The 13,538-nt window shown below is 33.3% G+C and overlaps 1 long non-coding RNA gene across 1 annotated transcript; it reads left to right on the forward strand.

The window, feature by feature from the left end:
* Positions 1-640: 640 nt before the first annotated feature.
* On the forward strand, positions 641-9,929 carry LOC127152040 (uncharacterized). The gene is made up of 6 exons (XR_007825023.1): positions 641-745; positions 822-913; positions 7,540-7,623; positions 7,744-7,821; positions 9,478-9,534; positions 9,688-9,929. It is a non-coding gene; the product is annotated as an uncharacterized LOC127152040 (long non-coding RNA).
* Positions 9,930-13,538: the final 3,609 nt, after the last annotated feature.

Consider the following 13,538-nt stretch of genomic DNA (forward strand, 5'->3'; position numbering starts at 1 on the left):
CAGGTAAGAAATCAAAGTTTTAGAATAGATAACATTCTTTACACAACCTTTAACTAGCATTAAATTAAGGCAGTATGGTTTTAGAATTTTAATTATTTTTTATGTTGTATTATATTTTAAAAATACGTTTCAGAGGAAGTTACAATTGATTAAATTTTTTTTGTTGCAAGATAATGAAAACATTATTTTTTGGCTAATGAATTGTCCACAGTAAGACTTTGAATCTAAATTAAATATGATCAGTTTTAATTTCATGCTGATTTTTAATGGCTTAAAAGATTGATAATGGCTGGGCTTCTGTGAGGACCTCTCAAGGTTTGTTGGGCTTCGCCCACTCATGGTGTGTCTTCCAAAGACATGCAACTGCCCCAGGGTGAATAGAAAGAGAATGACAGAAATGGAAGGAGATAAAATAGAGGCAGGGAGGGAGAAGAAGCGAATGCATAGAGTGTACTCAGCACGTAAACTTGATGCTGATGGTTCCCTAGGCTTTAATAACACACACACAAACTAAACACACACACACACACATTTCCCTTATGCACCTTGTCCTCAGGAAAGTCTTCATCATGGACATTATTTTTATGGTCTCTGAGTGGACATTGTGTAGTGAAGTAATCAGATGACCAGCCCCCAAGCTGAGGCACTGATAGAAAGAAAGAGAATGGGAGAGAGAGAATGAGAGAAGGGATGGGAAGGCAGACAGAGTGAAAGAAGACTGAAGGGAGGGAGGCGAATCTGTGAGGTGAGGATTCTGCCTTACATCACTGAGCATGTCTTTGTGAGGATACGATTGTTACTGTTCTAACTCGTTTTCATAGGTCTATTTTGTGGTGTTTCAAGCTGAACAAGGTGCACAACTGCGTGTCTGTCTTCAATGAGTATACACTGAAATAACAACAGGTTTTGCAAGGTAAGACCGCTTTAACAAACTCCAATGTGTAATGTTTCTTTTATTTTAGTTTATTTATTTATTTATTTTTTTAATGCAAATTACAGCATATGCACCAGATTTGTATTTATTATTATAATATTTAATTATTTAAAAAATATTTTTCTTTTAGTCTGGGGTGTTGATGTCATTTTAACCCTGTGTGTGTGTGTCAGAAGCAGAATAGTTCAGTCAAAAACAGAGAGTCTGCTACACACACACACACACACACACCACGCACACACACGCTTGTTTTTCTTTCATGTTGGGGACTTTCCATCGGCTTTTATTGTTTTTAATACTGAGCCAATGATAAGTCATATCCCCCAGCCCTACAAGTAACCATTTTCAGTTTCATTAAGATGCTATTTTGCCTGTTATTTGGCAGTTTTTCATGTTGGGTACCGTTAGCCAGTCACCACAATTTAGGTGATTTCAAGTTTTGCTATCCTTTTAGTGACAATTGTCTTCTACATTGTAGCTACACCTAAATACACCACTGAACGCCACTTTCCACAGTGTTCATTCAAATAAGCGAAATTAATCTAACAAATGTATGTTATTGCTGAATTTATGTAAATTTGAATGTTTTTAAAAATTGTAAATGTTTTTAGCTGGTGTTTTTCATTCTTTCTCAAATGCTATGTGAGGTGCTATAAGATATGTTAAACTATCAATCTAACCATGGCTAATATGTAGTTAAGCAGTCCGAAGTGTTTTGGTGGTGTTCTGCATAAGTACACAGAGAACGTCTCTCGGTTTTCCCAGAAAGTCCAGTTATGTCATAAAAAAAAATAATAATAATAATAATATATATATATATATATATATATAATTAATTTTTTAATGAAATGATACTCTAAAGAAAAAACTAAATCTGCCAGCAGGTCACTGTAAATGTCTTTATGAGTCATTCATTCATTCATTCATTCATTCGATTCGTTCAAATGGCTGAATCATTCAGGAATTAATTAAATGGCTCTTTTTATGAATGGGCCGTGGAATCATTGGTTCACATGATTCGTTCAAAACGCAGATGCGTTCAGAAACTAAACACTGCTGTGTTGGTCTGAGATGCACCACAATTCTGCTGTGGTTTCAAAGGTAATATGTTCTCTGCAAAATTGAGCAAAAACATATAATAATATGTTTAAAATAACTCAATGTCAACTTCCTATTTACTGAACTGTTGTATAAAATCACATTTAAGCTTGTGATAGATCGGGACAAAATCAGCACTCATGTCATATTGCTCATGCTGCCCGTGTGATATTGTGTGATATGTGAAATACATAAATGTGAGACAAAATACATACAGGGGCATTTTTTGCACCAACATCTTGAATTTTAGTACATTACTGCATTTATGTCAAGAGTCAACCATAACAACATATTTGTCAACAGTCAACTATATAAAATATAAGATGACGTACAGATCTAGGAGCGGGGCCAGCGCAGTTAACTGCGTTAAAATATTCTAAACGTGTTATTTTCTAAACTAATTAATTAAGTTAATGCGTTAAACTGACAGCCCTAATATATATGTATTATATATATAATACAAAATAAAGTAAAAGCTAAAACATTTACAGTTAAATTGTTCACAAGATCTATAACATGAATTATAATATACAGGTAGGAGAGTTGTCAACCTTTACAATGACTTAACATGTAGGAAATCTGTAACTTGTAACAAACTGAAAATTTGCAACTCAAAACTGAAGTTATAAACTATTTAGCAAAATTTGAGTTAATCTTCTCATAGTGACTCTTCCAGTTTAATAGTTTTAATCTGTTTTAGAGTTTGTGAACAATGTTCAAAACTAATCTAAGATGAGTCATTAGATTTAGTTGGTTTGGTTTATGGAAGATAATAATTGTCTTGACTCATCTGCCAGTTAATTATTCATAACAAAGATGTAAAGTACACCATAAAGACTATTTTAAACAACATGAATGATTCTATGTATTCAAAGGTGAAGTCAGGCAGCTTAAATGAGTCAAGCTAATCATTTTCCATTACTGATTTGAGTGAACTCAAACCGCATTGTTCTTCAGAACACTGTGCGCAGGCACAAAGTTGACCTTGCTCTGTTTTGAAAGATGAAAAATCACATTTTGAGACAGGAGTCCCTGTAATCTAAACCCACCCTGGAGGGACACCGCCCATCACATTCATTCCTTCATCTGTCAGGCTCCTGGTACCGGCTTGTTGCCATGGTAATACCGTCTGGTTATGTAGTCGGAAGAGCTGTAGAGTCCTAATTGGCCTCAGTCCTGGGTGAGATTTTGAATAGCAGCTTCCGTGCCACGCTCTTGTTTAGAATAACTATTGAATACTGATTAAGGATTCTGTTTTAAGGACACATACACAAAACACTGAACTGAGATGCAGGAGGAAATTTTCTTTTTATATTTATTCTCGCTTAAGATTTTCAATCTCATTTTGAAACATTCTCAATCTCTGTATCTATCTATCTATCTATCTATCTGTTTCTGTTTCGCCCTTGTAGCCTATTTCCTGCCAGCAAATACACATGCATGCTACAGGGCTGATGGTTTGATGAGTCACCGTCTGCTGTCTTCTAGGTGCTGACATTTGCACCATCTCATGTTTGAGGTCAGACTCGCCTCAGCTGGTGGCCTTCTTCCAGTTGATGTGACATTTCAAGTGTCCTGCAGAGTGATAATTTCTCTATAGTTCCTCTTAAACAATTTTTTCTAATAATAATTATAAAACAAATAATAACTGATAGTAAAGAATCAATGTTGTTTTAATATTATTGTTATAAATTATTCATTTTATTAATATTCTAGAATTCAATTGCAATCAAATTATACAATATATTTTAGACATGAGATATGGCTGTATATCAGCACAGCTGTGATTCGACCGTTAGCACAAGGCCGCAGGCAGAGTGCTGTAGGTAATCACAGTGTGCCATTATACAGCCATATTTCACGTCTACTCGTATGATATTGCATTTATACAACAGTTCGACAGCACAAGTATGTAAATACATAAAATAACAACAGAGTGTCTTTAAAAACCCTTTTTGGGCAGAACTACGGCTTCAAAGCAAAGTTTGACAGTTGAACAGCTGAGCCCAAGCCTCCGTTACTAATTCCAAAATGTCACTTTAGAACTAGTAACGAAGGAATGTTGAGTTGCTTTATTGACAGCTTATTCTATTACTGTATTAAAAGCTGTGTGTTATGTTTAGTATTGAGAGAGAGACTGATTGAGCGATCGTGGTTACCTGCATCTGATACAGCATTCATTATTCAGATCAATCTCATATCACAATAAATCATTTTCTGATAGGCTTGTACTATCCTTTCATCTGTTAAGGGTGATTCCTGATGACATCGCAGCTCTGTGCATTTGCTGGCTGCATACAAGATGGTTTTGAAAGAAAAAATAATTTCATTGCTCAAAACGGTGTATTTTTCAATTTAAAAGTCTTTACTGCTGACTCGTAAAACAGTCTCTTGTCACCATCTAATGGGGAGATTTGGTCCCCACAATGTAGCAAAAACAAGTACACACACACACACACACACACACACACACACACACACACAATGTTTCCTTATACTAAATACTACCATTATTTATATAAAATATAATTGACTGAATAATAATACTGAATGAACAAAAACAGCCATCATAAAAATTGCGAGGCAATTCAGTCAGAAGTACACAGGCAGCGCTCTGATATACAGCATTAAATTTAAACATGATGAGATAAATGAGACCAAAGACTGCTTGTTATATTTATCCATAACAAATTACATCTAATTTTTAGCCACTGCAGAGACATTTGAGCCAGTGATAAATTCCCGGAGATCTGGCCGAGCTGAGGTGCTTTCGGGCGGGTTCTTGCTGCGGATGCTTTGGAGCTCACATGTCTAAAAAAGCTGACGCAAAATTTATTTATTTTAAAGATAACAGACGTTATCTTTATTAACAAACTGCATCTTTAAAGTCCAAACAAGTACATTCTTGCCTAAAAAGCTCTTGAAACTACATTCCGTGACACAAAACAGTATTATTTTTAACATTATAGTGGATTTGGGTGTCTGCCATGATACATGATACAAGTGGAGTGATACAAACAATGAAATGGCTGTTGGAGTTCTGATAGCACTCTAATCTAATCAGCCATAAGGACCAGAAAGAACTGTTGTATAAACAAATAAATTATTGACACTTATGTGATGACCTCATATAAAATGAATGGGAACTTTCAATATTTATACTATTTCTGTAGTATTTGTACTACATATTTGTACTATTTTTGTTCAACATTCCTCTGAAACCCTCTACTTCCCCCATTTCCACCTGTCTGGAACTGCTATGGATTTATGTATGCTTTTTCATGCAGCAGCAGCATATCTTACATGCTCACACATCTCTGTATTGCCATTTGCAAGTCCATACTTGTAGCAGTTTTCTTAGCAGATCTAGTCCCCCAAAACCAAATACAATAACATTGTCATATAAAGTACAACATTTTAAGTGGATCAAGAAATTTCAAAGTTCAAAGTTGTGCTAAGACAAGAACAGCTATTGTTTTTGTTTTAGGACTATTTTGATAAAAGCTTTTGATACACTTCAGATGTTGACTATTGCATATTAACACATTAAAACTACTCTTAGAATTGTCATGATTGAAGTTAACCCTAGCTTAAATCATCTTAAAAAAATAAATAAAAATAAAATAAGAATAACAAATGACTGTATTATGAGTCAGCTACTCATAAACAACTGTATTTTATGTGCATACTGTACTTCAAAAGAAATTGTACTATGGAATTGTGCTGTTTTATAAATTGCTTGCCTCAGCTGCTTTAATTCTAAGCTCTGTCTATGCATCAGTCAGTATATGAGCTATGTGTTTGCAGTTGAAGAGCTTTGAAAGGTGTTGATGAGTCATATCAGTGAAAGGAAAGACTAAGCACAAAGCAAATAAATGCAGTCAGCCTAGGTTTAGTTTGGCAAAGCCTGAGATTATCAAAGGCATTTATGCAGTCAAGGTTCTGAACAGTCAATAACAATGGAGGTTTAAATAATCTCATATAAACAGAACGAGCTCAGAGAATATTTATTTGAAGCTGAGATGGCATTCACAAATGCATTTAGCAAACATCAATATTTCTACACAAGCCGTTTCAGATATCATGTGAGCAAAAAGAAAAATACCTAAGCCAGTCACAAGCTTATTTCTGCTTTTTTTGGTAAAGTGTGAAATGTATACAATGAATTCAGTGACACAGCATTCACTTCACTGTTCTGATCCAGATTTTGGGTTGAATAGCGCAAATCATTACTGAAATGGAGCAATGGGTTCTTAACTTTATTAGAATTTTTTTTTTTTTAAGATTTATTTTTGGCATTTTTAGCCTTTATTATGACAGGACAGATCAGAATGGACAGGAAGCGAAGTGGGAGAGAGATAGGGGGCAAGATCAGGAAAGGTCAAGATTCGAATAAGTTAAGATTCGAACACGGGACGCCCGTGGCGCAAGGGTGTTGTATGATCGTCCTAATATCTATGCACAACATTGGCGACTGTATACTACCAGTCAAAAGTATTTAAACAGTAATATTTTGAATGTTTTTTTTTTGTTTTTTTTTTTTTAAAGAATTTTCTTCTGCTCACCAAGCCTGCATTTATTTGATAAAAAAAAAAGTTAAAATATTTTTACTATTTCAGATAATTGCTTTCAATTTGAATATATTTAAAAATGTTATTTATTCCTGTGATCAAAGCAAAATTTTCCTTATTACTCCAATCTTCAGTGTCACGTGATCCTTCAGAAATCATTCCTATAGAAATAAATACATTATAGAAAAAAATACTAATAAATTCTACTCAGCTGTTTTCAGCATAATAATAATAATAATAATAATAATAATAAATGTTTTTTGAGCAGCAAATCAGACAGTTAGAATGATTTCTGAAGGATCATGTGAGTGGAGTAATGATGCTAAAACTCCAGCTTTGAAATCACAGCAAAAAATTACATTTTAAAATATATTCAAAATGAAAGAAGTTATTTTAAGTAGTAAAAATATTTCAAAATTTTACTGTTTCTGCTGTACTTTGGATCAAATACGTTGCCTTTGTGAGCAGAAGAGACTTCTTTAAAAAACATTCAAAATCTTACTGTTCAAAAACTTTTGACTGGTAGTGTACATGCCAGCACAACATCTAGATCAACATGACAGCAGTCTTTAGAAAATATAAAATCTAGTTGTTATTCAAATTCAGGCTTCTGTTGACATGTGCTTTCAAGGGTGCCTTTCCTGCTTCACTTTACCTCGCAAATGTCTCACTCTCAGCTACGCCTACAGTACCTTGTCATGGGATTCCCGCCAGAAGCAATTTGGAATCTGTTTATTCTGTGACAAATATTCCACAGAGACATGGTATAAAAAAATTATGAAAGTAAGCCAGGCTTCTAAAGAAGACCCATCTCTGTGGACCAATTATGGTTATCATCCTATCAAACAAAAGAGTGACATTCATAGATGAAGACCGCTCTTTGTAAAGCATTATCACGACTAATGTTGTTGTTCTCTATCTCTTTCATATTTTCAGATAACCAACAGTGTTGACTACATTATCTAGAGACACAGCTGATTTCCCTCCTAAAGTCAAGACATGGAAAGGACAGAGAATAAAGTGAGTGGAGACTGAATCGTATGCTGAAAGCATCATAGAATACAGAGGAAACTTTCCTAATAGAAAACACAGATGGCTCATAATTCTGGCCTTAACCCATTTTATTTTCATTCTCCCAAGGTGTCCACCATCTCCCCACAAAAACAGACAGTAAAAAATAGATCCAAGTCCACAGAAGAGGTACAGCAAGCCAAAAAGGTAATGGCTCTATATGCTGATGTCCTACATATTTCATTTTAAGTGACTCTCACCTCATCTTCAATGCAACGTTTGTGCATATAGATGACAGTATGGCATTTGTGCATCAAATGAGATGAAGATTAAATGGGCGGGGGACTGTGTGTCAATTTTCAGCTTCTAATTTTCAAGTGTTTTATTGACCTCACCTACTGTTTTACTACTGCTGTGTACTGCCCACAATAAAAACTCTGTAATTTACAAGCAGTGTGTTATGTTACTCCACTAAAGATTTCAGCAGCTGTCCAGCACCATCTAGTGATGTGGTCGAATAATCTCTGAATGTGTGTGTGTTTGTGTGCACAGGTTTATGTGATTTATGAGGACACTAATTTGACATGGGTATAACGTAGGTATTAAAATCTGAAGGTGGTTTATGAGGATACTTCTTGTGTCCCCGTAATTTAATTGGCTTAAAAAACATTCTAAATGTTGTTTTTCTGAAAATCTAAAAATGCAGAAAGTTTTCTGTAAGGGGTAGGTTTAGGGGGATAGAAAATACAGTTTGAACAGTATAAAAAAAAATTACCTGTGGAGAGTCCCTGTTAACCACATATACCAACGTGTGTGTGTGTAGATTTACTCAGGGACAAAGTATCTCTAACTGTCTTTAAATGCATAATGACAAGACATTTGGAAAAATGATTCAGAACTCTTTTCTATTTATAACAAAAATATGCTCTATAAGGAAAAACAGTACATTAAAAACAAGGGGTGTAAACTTTTGAACGAAATGAGGATGTGTACATTTTTCTTATTTTGCCTAAATATCTTTTTTTTTTCATTTAGTACTGCCCTTCAGAAGCTACAGAAGATACTTACATGTTCCCCAGAAGACAAAATTGATTATAGTTATATTTACCCTAATCTTCAAATTCAAAAAGTTTTACCCCCAGCTCTTAATGCATGTTTTTTTCCTTCTGAAACGCATTTGAACTTTCTGAAATAATTATCATAAAATAATTAACATTTTGCAGATTCTGCAAGATGAATGTAAACTTTTGACTTCAGCTGTATTATTATATTATTATTTTTTATTATTAAATATTGCTACTATACTGCTAATACAAGTATTATTTATTTATTTGTTTGTAGTATACAAAATATCTCTGCCTTTCTTAGTGCATAGTGACATCCTCTTATGAATTCATAAATAATGGTTTATTCTATTACAATAATAAAAAAAAAATACATGAATGGACGGATGAATGAATGAATACATTAATGAATTCATTAATGACTTTTTTTTTTTTTTAATAAAATAAAATAAAAGTTTTCCTTGTGTGGGTCTGCTGTCATTATAAGTAACTTCATGTAAAATAATTTAAGTCTGGACACTGTGTCAGCAATTCCAAATTTCCTCTTTTATTTATCTATCTGACAGGAGTAGACCAAAACTTTATTAATGCAAATCATATCTTTTTATTATTTCTGTGGGGTAGATAAGGTGTAAAGATGTACTGCACCTTGAGTATTCTTCCTCAGTCATGAAGAAAAAAAAAATTGCAGATTTTTGGAGAGTGCATGTCCTCATTTAGATAGCAAAGTAAATGTGCATGTGTTCAGAAATCCTCTTACTGCTTTCTAAAATCTTTCGTTTTTGCCCTCCTGCCACAGGCTTTTCATACACCACAAAAATCTCTCCCGGCTAAACCAGAAACTGAACAACTAGAGGTAAACATGAAATGACAGATTATGAGGTGCTTTAGAGCTTGACCAAAGACCAGTCAGTGCTGCTTGTGCTGTCAGAACTGCTTTATTATGTGCTTCATGTTTGTGTTTGATGTCCTCGATTACATTGTGTCTAATGCGTTGTATATTTTATAGGAGACCTCAGAATTGAGTGCCTCATCGGAGGAGTTCAAATGATTGCTGGATTCGGGGCTTTGAGATTTAGACAGATCAAATGGAATTATGGGTGATAACAAGTGGATGATTCAGTGTCTCTGTTTATAGAATTGTGACTTGGTTTTAGCTAGTTTGCATAGAAGAAAACCAACAATAATCATGTGTAGCTTCTTGGATTTGTATGAGTCTGATAATGTTTGTGAAATAAATGCTCAACTGGATATCACAGCGAACTGTGTATGTGATTTTTATTAATAAGTTCATACAGTACATATGTAGTAGTAAATCATCAATAAAACTTAAAATTGAATCACATTTTTTATTGTACTCTTTAAGTGAATCAAAAAATTTTCTAAATATTATATATATATATATATATATATATATATATATTAAAGTAACTAAATATTTATAATGCATAAAAATCCTTAAAACAACATCTGGTTTTTACTTTAAATTCATGTAAAATAATGCAGCTTCAGATAATATATCTTGAATAAAGTTTATACATTAAGCATAAATGTCACTATTTTGTAACATTTATAGGTAAAACGAGATAAATATATTAACTTAATTCAAGGTACACAACCAGTCAAAAGTTTTTACGATTTTTAATGTTTTTTTTTTTTTTTTTAAAGAAGTCTCTCCTGCTCACCAAGCCTGCATTCATTTGATCCAAAGTACAGCAAAAACAGTACAATTCTGAAATATTTTTACTATTTAAAATAACTCTTTTCTATTTTAATATATTTTAACATGCAGTTTATCCCTGTGACTTCAAAGCTGAATTTTTAGCATCATTACTCCAGTCACATGATCTTTCAGGAGTCATTCTAATATTCTGATTTGCTGCTCAAAAATATTTATTATTATTATTATCAATATTTAAAACAGTTGAGTACATTTGTGGTTGCTTTAAATGCTCAAAATTCATCAAAAGTATTTTCAGCTGTTTTCAACATAGTAATAATAATGATAAGTAATAATAATAATAATAATAATAATAATAATAATAATAACAATAATAAATGTTTCTTGTCAGTACCGATAGCCTCGCGGGCAGTGCGTCGACATCCCACTTTATTTCCTCAGTACTGTCCTATCAATAAAAAAAGCAAAAATGGCAAAAATAAATGTTCAAGAAAAATAAATAAATAAATAAATAAATAAATAAATGTTTCTTGAACAACAAATCAGTATATTAGAATGATTTCTGAAGGATCGTGTGACACTGAAGACTGGAGTAATGGTGCTGGAAATTTAGCTTTGATCACAGGAATAAATTATACTTTAAAATATATTCAAATAAAAGCAGTTATTTTAAATTGTAAAAATATTTCACAATATTACTGCTTTTGCAGTATTTTGGATCAAATAAATGCAGTCCTGGCAAGCAGAAGAGACTTCTTTTAAAAAAAAAAAAAAAACATTAAAAAAAAGCATAAAAAAAAGCACAAACCTCATAAAGGCCAAAAATACTGATTAAGAACATAATTTTTGCATTTTGAGGGGGAAATGTAACATAAATAATGAGTCTGGGTTTCATTTCTAAGCACTGAATATGTTATCAGCTTTATATTTCCAAATTCACCCATTGCAGTCAAAGGCTACCAGCTCCTATCTATTGCTAACAACCATGCCAATGTCCCTTGACTGATAACAGACAGATGCCGGGTGTTCACATCATGAGCTTTCACCCACTCTAAATTATTTCTGCTTATTTGGCACTGAAAATTACTGTGGCCCAGATCATTAGTGCTGTTGCTCCATTGTCACATTACCACAGTCAGCTCACCACAGGAGTACAGACTGATGCTGAAGGGTGCAGGGTACCAGGGTTAGAGAATGAGAGATTCAGGAAATAATATGCTTATAGTGAGACTTTATGAAAAAATGAATCAATTCTGTCAAGCTTTCATTTCACTGTCCGTGGGTGCCCTGTTTGCCAGCTAGGCAAGATGTAAATTATAGGAAAGTTTGGGGAGAAAGCTATTTTTATTGAACTCACCACTGCTATTTGATTGTTGTGAATGACTAGTTTCTGGGAAAACAAATAATGATCAAAAATAATAAAATTAAACCAACATAAGTAACATCTTAAGAAATTAAAACGAGAATTACAGTTGAGGTCAAAAGTTTACACCCCCTTTCAAAATCATTAAAAATGTTCATTATTTTACCAAAATAAGAGGGATCATACAAAATGCATGTTATTGATTATTTAGTACTTACCTGAATAAGCTATTTCACATAAAAGATGTTTAGATATATAGTCCACAAGAGAAAAGAATTGTTGAATTTCCAAAAAATGACAAAGTTTCAATAGTTTACATCCCCTTGATTCTTAAAACTGTATTGTTACCTGAATGTTTCACAGCTGTTTTTTGTTGTTGTTGTTGTTGTTGTTGTTGTTTAGTGATAGTTGTTCATGAGTCCCTTGTTTGTCCTGAACAGTTAAACTGACTGCTGTTCTTCAGAAAAATCCTCCAGATCCCACAGATGGTTTGGTTTTTCCTTCTGGAGCATCAGTGAGCGTTTGAACCTTCTGTTATAGTTGCATATGAGTCCTCAGTTGTCTCAAAAGCATACAGTCATTGTTGGAAAGGTTTCAAATACACAAAAATGCTGGAAAACCAAAGAATTTGTGGGACCTGAAGGATTTTTCTGAAGAACCGCAAGCAGTTTAACTGTTCAGGACAAACAAGGTGAACGACTCGTGAACAACACAGTATTAAGAACCAAGGGGATGTAACCTTATGAACCGGGTCATTTTTATAAATGTAACTATTTTTCTTTTGTGGACTATAGGTAAACATATTTTATGTGAAATATCTTATTCAGGTCAGTACTAAATAAACAATTTAAACATACATTTTGTATGATCTCTCTTATTTTGGTAAAATAAATAACATTTTTAATGATTTTGAAGGGGGGATGTAAACATTTGACCTCAAATGCATAGAACTGACTTATGAAAAAGTCAATAATCTCTTGTTAGTTTAGTCAAAGAGTTTTAAACAAAGCAATCAGTTTAGATATAATTTATAATCTCAATTTGATGCCGTTTATGCAGAATAGCATTGGGATAATAGGGGTCTTTTGAGGTCATTTCATTTTACAACTGACTACATCAGGGATTTTATCATTGTGGCCTTATGTCTCACTTGGGACGAAGAGGATTAAGTAAGTACATCAGGGAGTTTATGAGATGTTGAAAGAATGTTATTCATTCATGCATCTTACAGTTAGCAGTGATTTATAGTGTTACTGATTATCAGACTCTTAAAGGAATAGTTCACCCTGAGGCCATTTAAGATATAGATGAATTTGATCATTGGAATTTTCTTGGAGAGGTTTAGCATTATATCACTTGCTTACCAATGGATCCTCTGCAGTGAATGGGTGCCGTCAGAATGAGAATTAAAACAGCTGAAAAAACATCACGATAGGTGTTTAATTATCACAATAATACATTTTAGGAAGCAAAAAGTTGCTTGTTTGTAATAAACAAATCCATCAAGACATTGTAAACTTCAGACCATTGCTTCCAGCTAAAATAAGAGTCCAATATCCATATTTTCTGCAGTGAATAAAGTCATCTTGTTAGAATCAATAGAGAAATATGCATAGACCATGCACTGTTTATAAGTGAAAAGAAACTAAACTAATAAGTCAGTGGATTTTTAATGTGAGACGACACATCACTTTTTTTGGTGAGCAAGTAATGTAATGCTTAGCTTCTCCAAATCTGTTCAGATGAAGACACAAATTAATCAACATCTTGAATGACCTGAGGGTGAGAAAAATGTTTACAATTTTCAAGTTATCAT

The sequence above is a fragment of the Labeo rohita genome, chromosome 21, assembly GCF_022985175.1.
Source record: "Labeo rohita strain BAU-BD-2019 chromosome 21, IGBB_LRoh.1.0, whole genome shotgun sequence".
Classification (NCBI taxonomy): domain Eukaryota; kingdom Metazoa; phylum Chordata; class Actinopteri; order Cypriniformes; family Cyprinidae; genus Labeo; species Labeo rohita.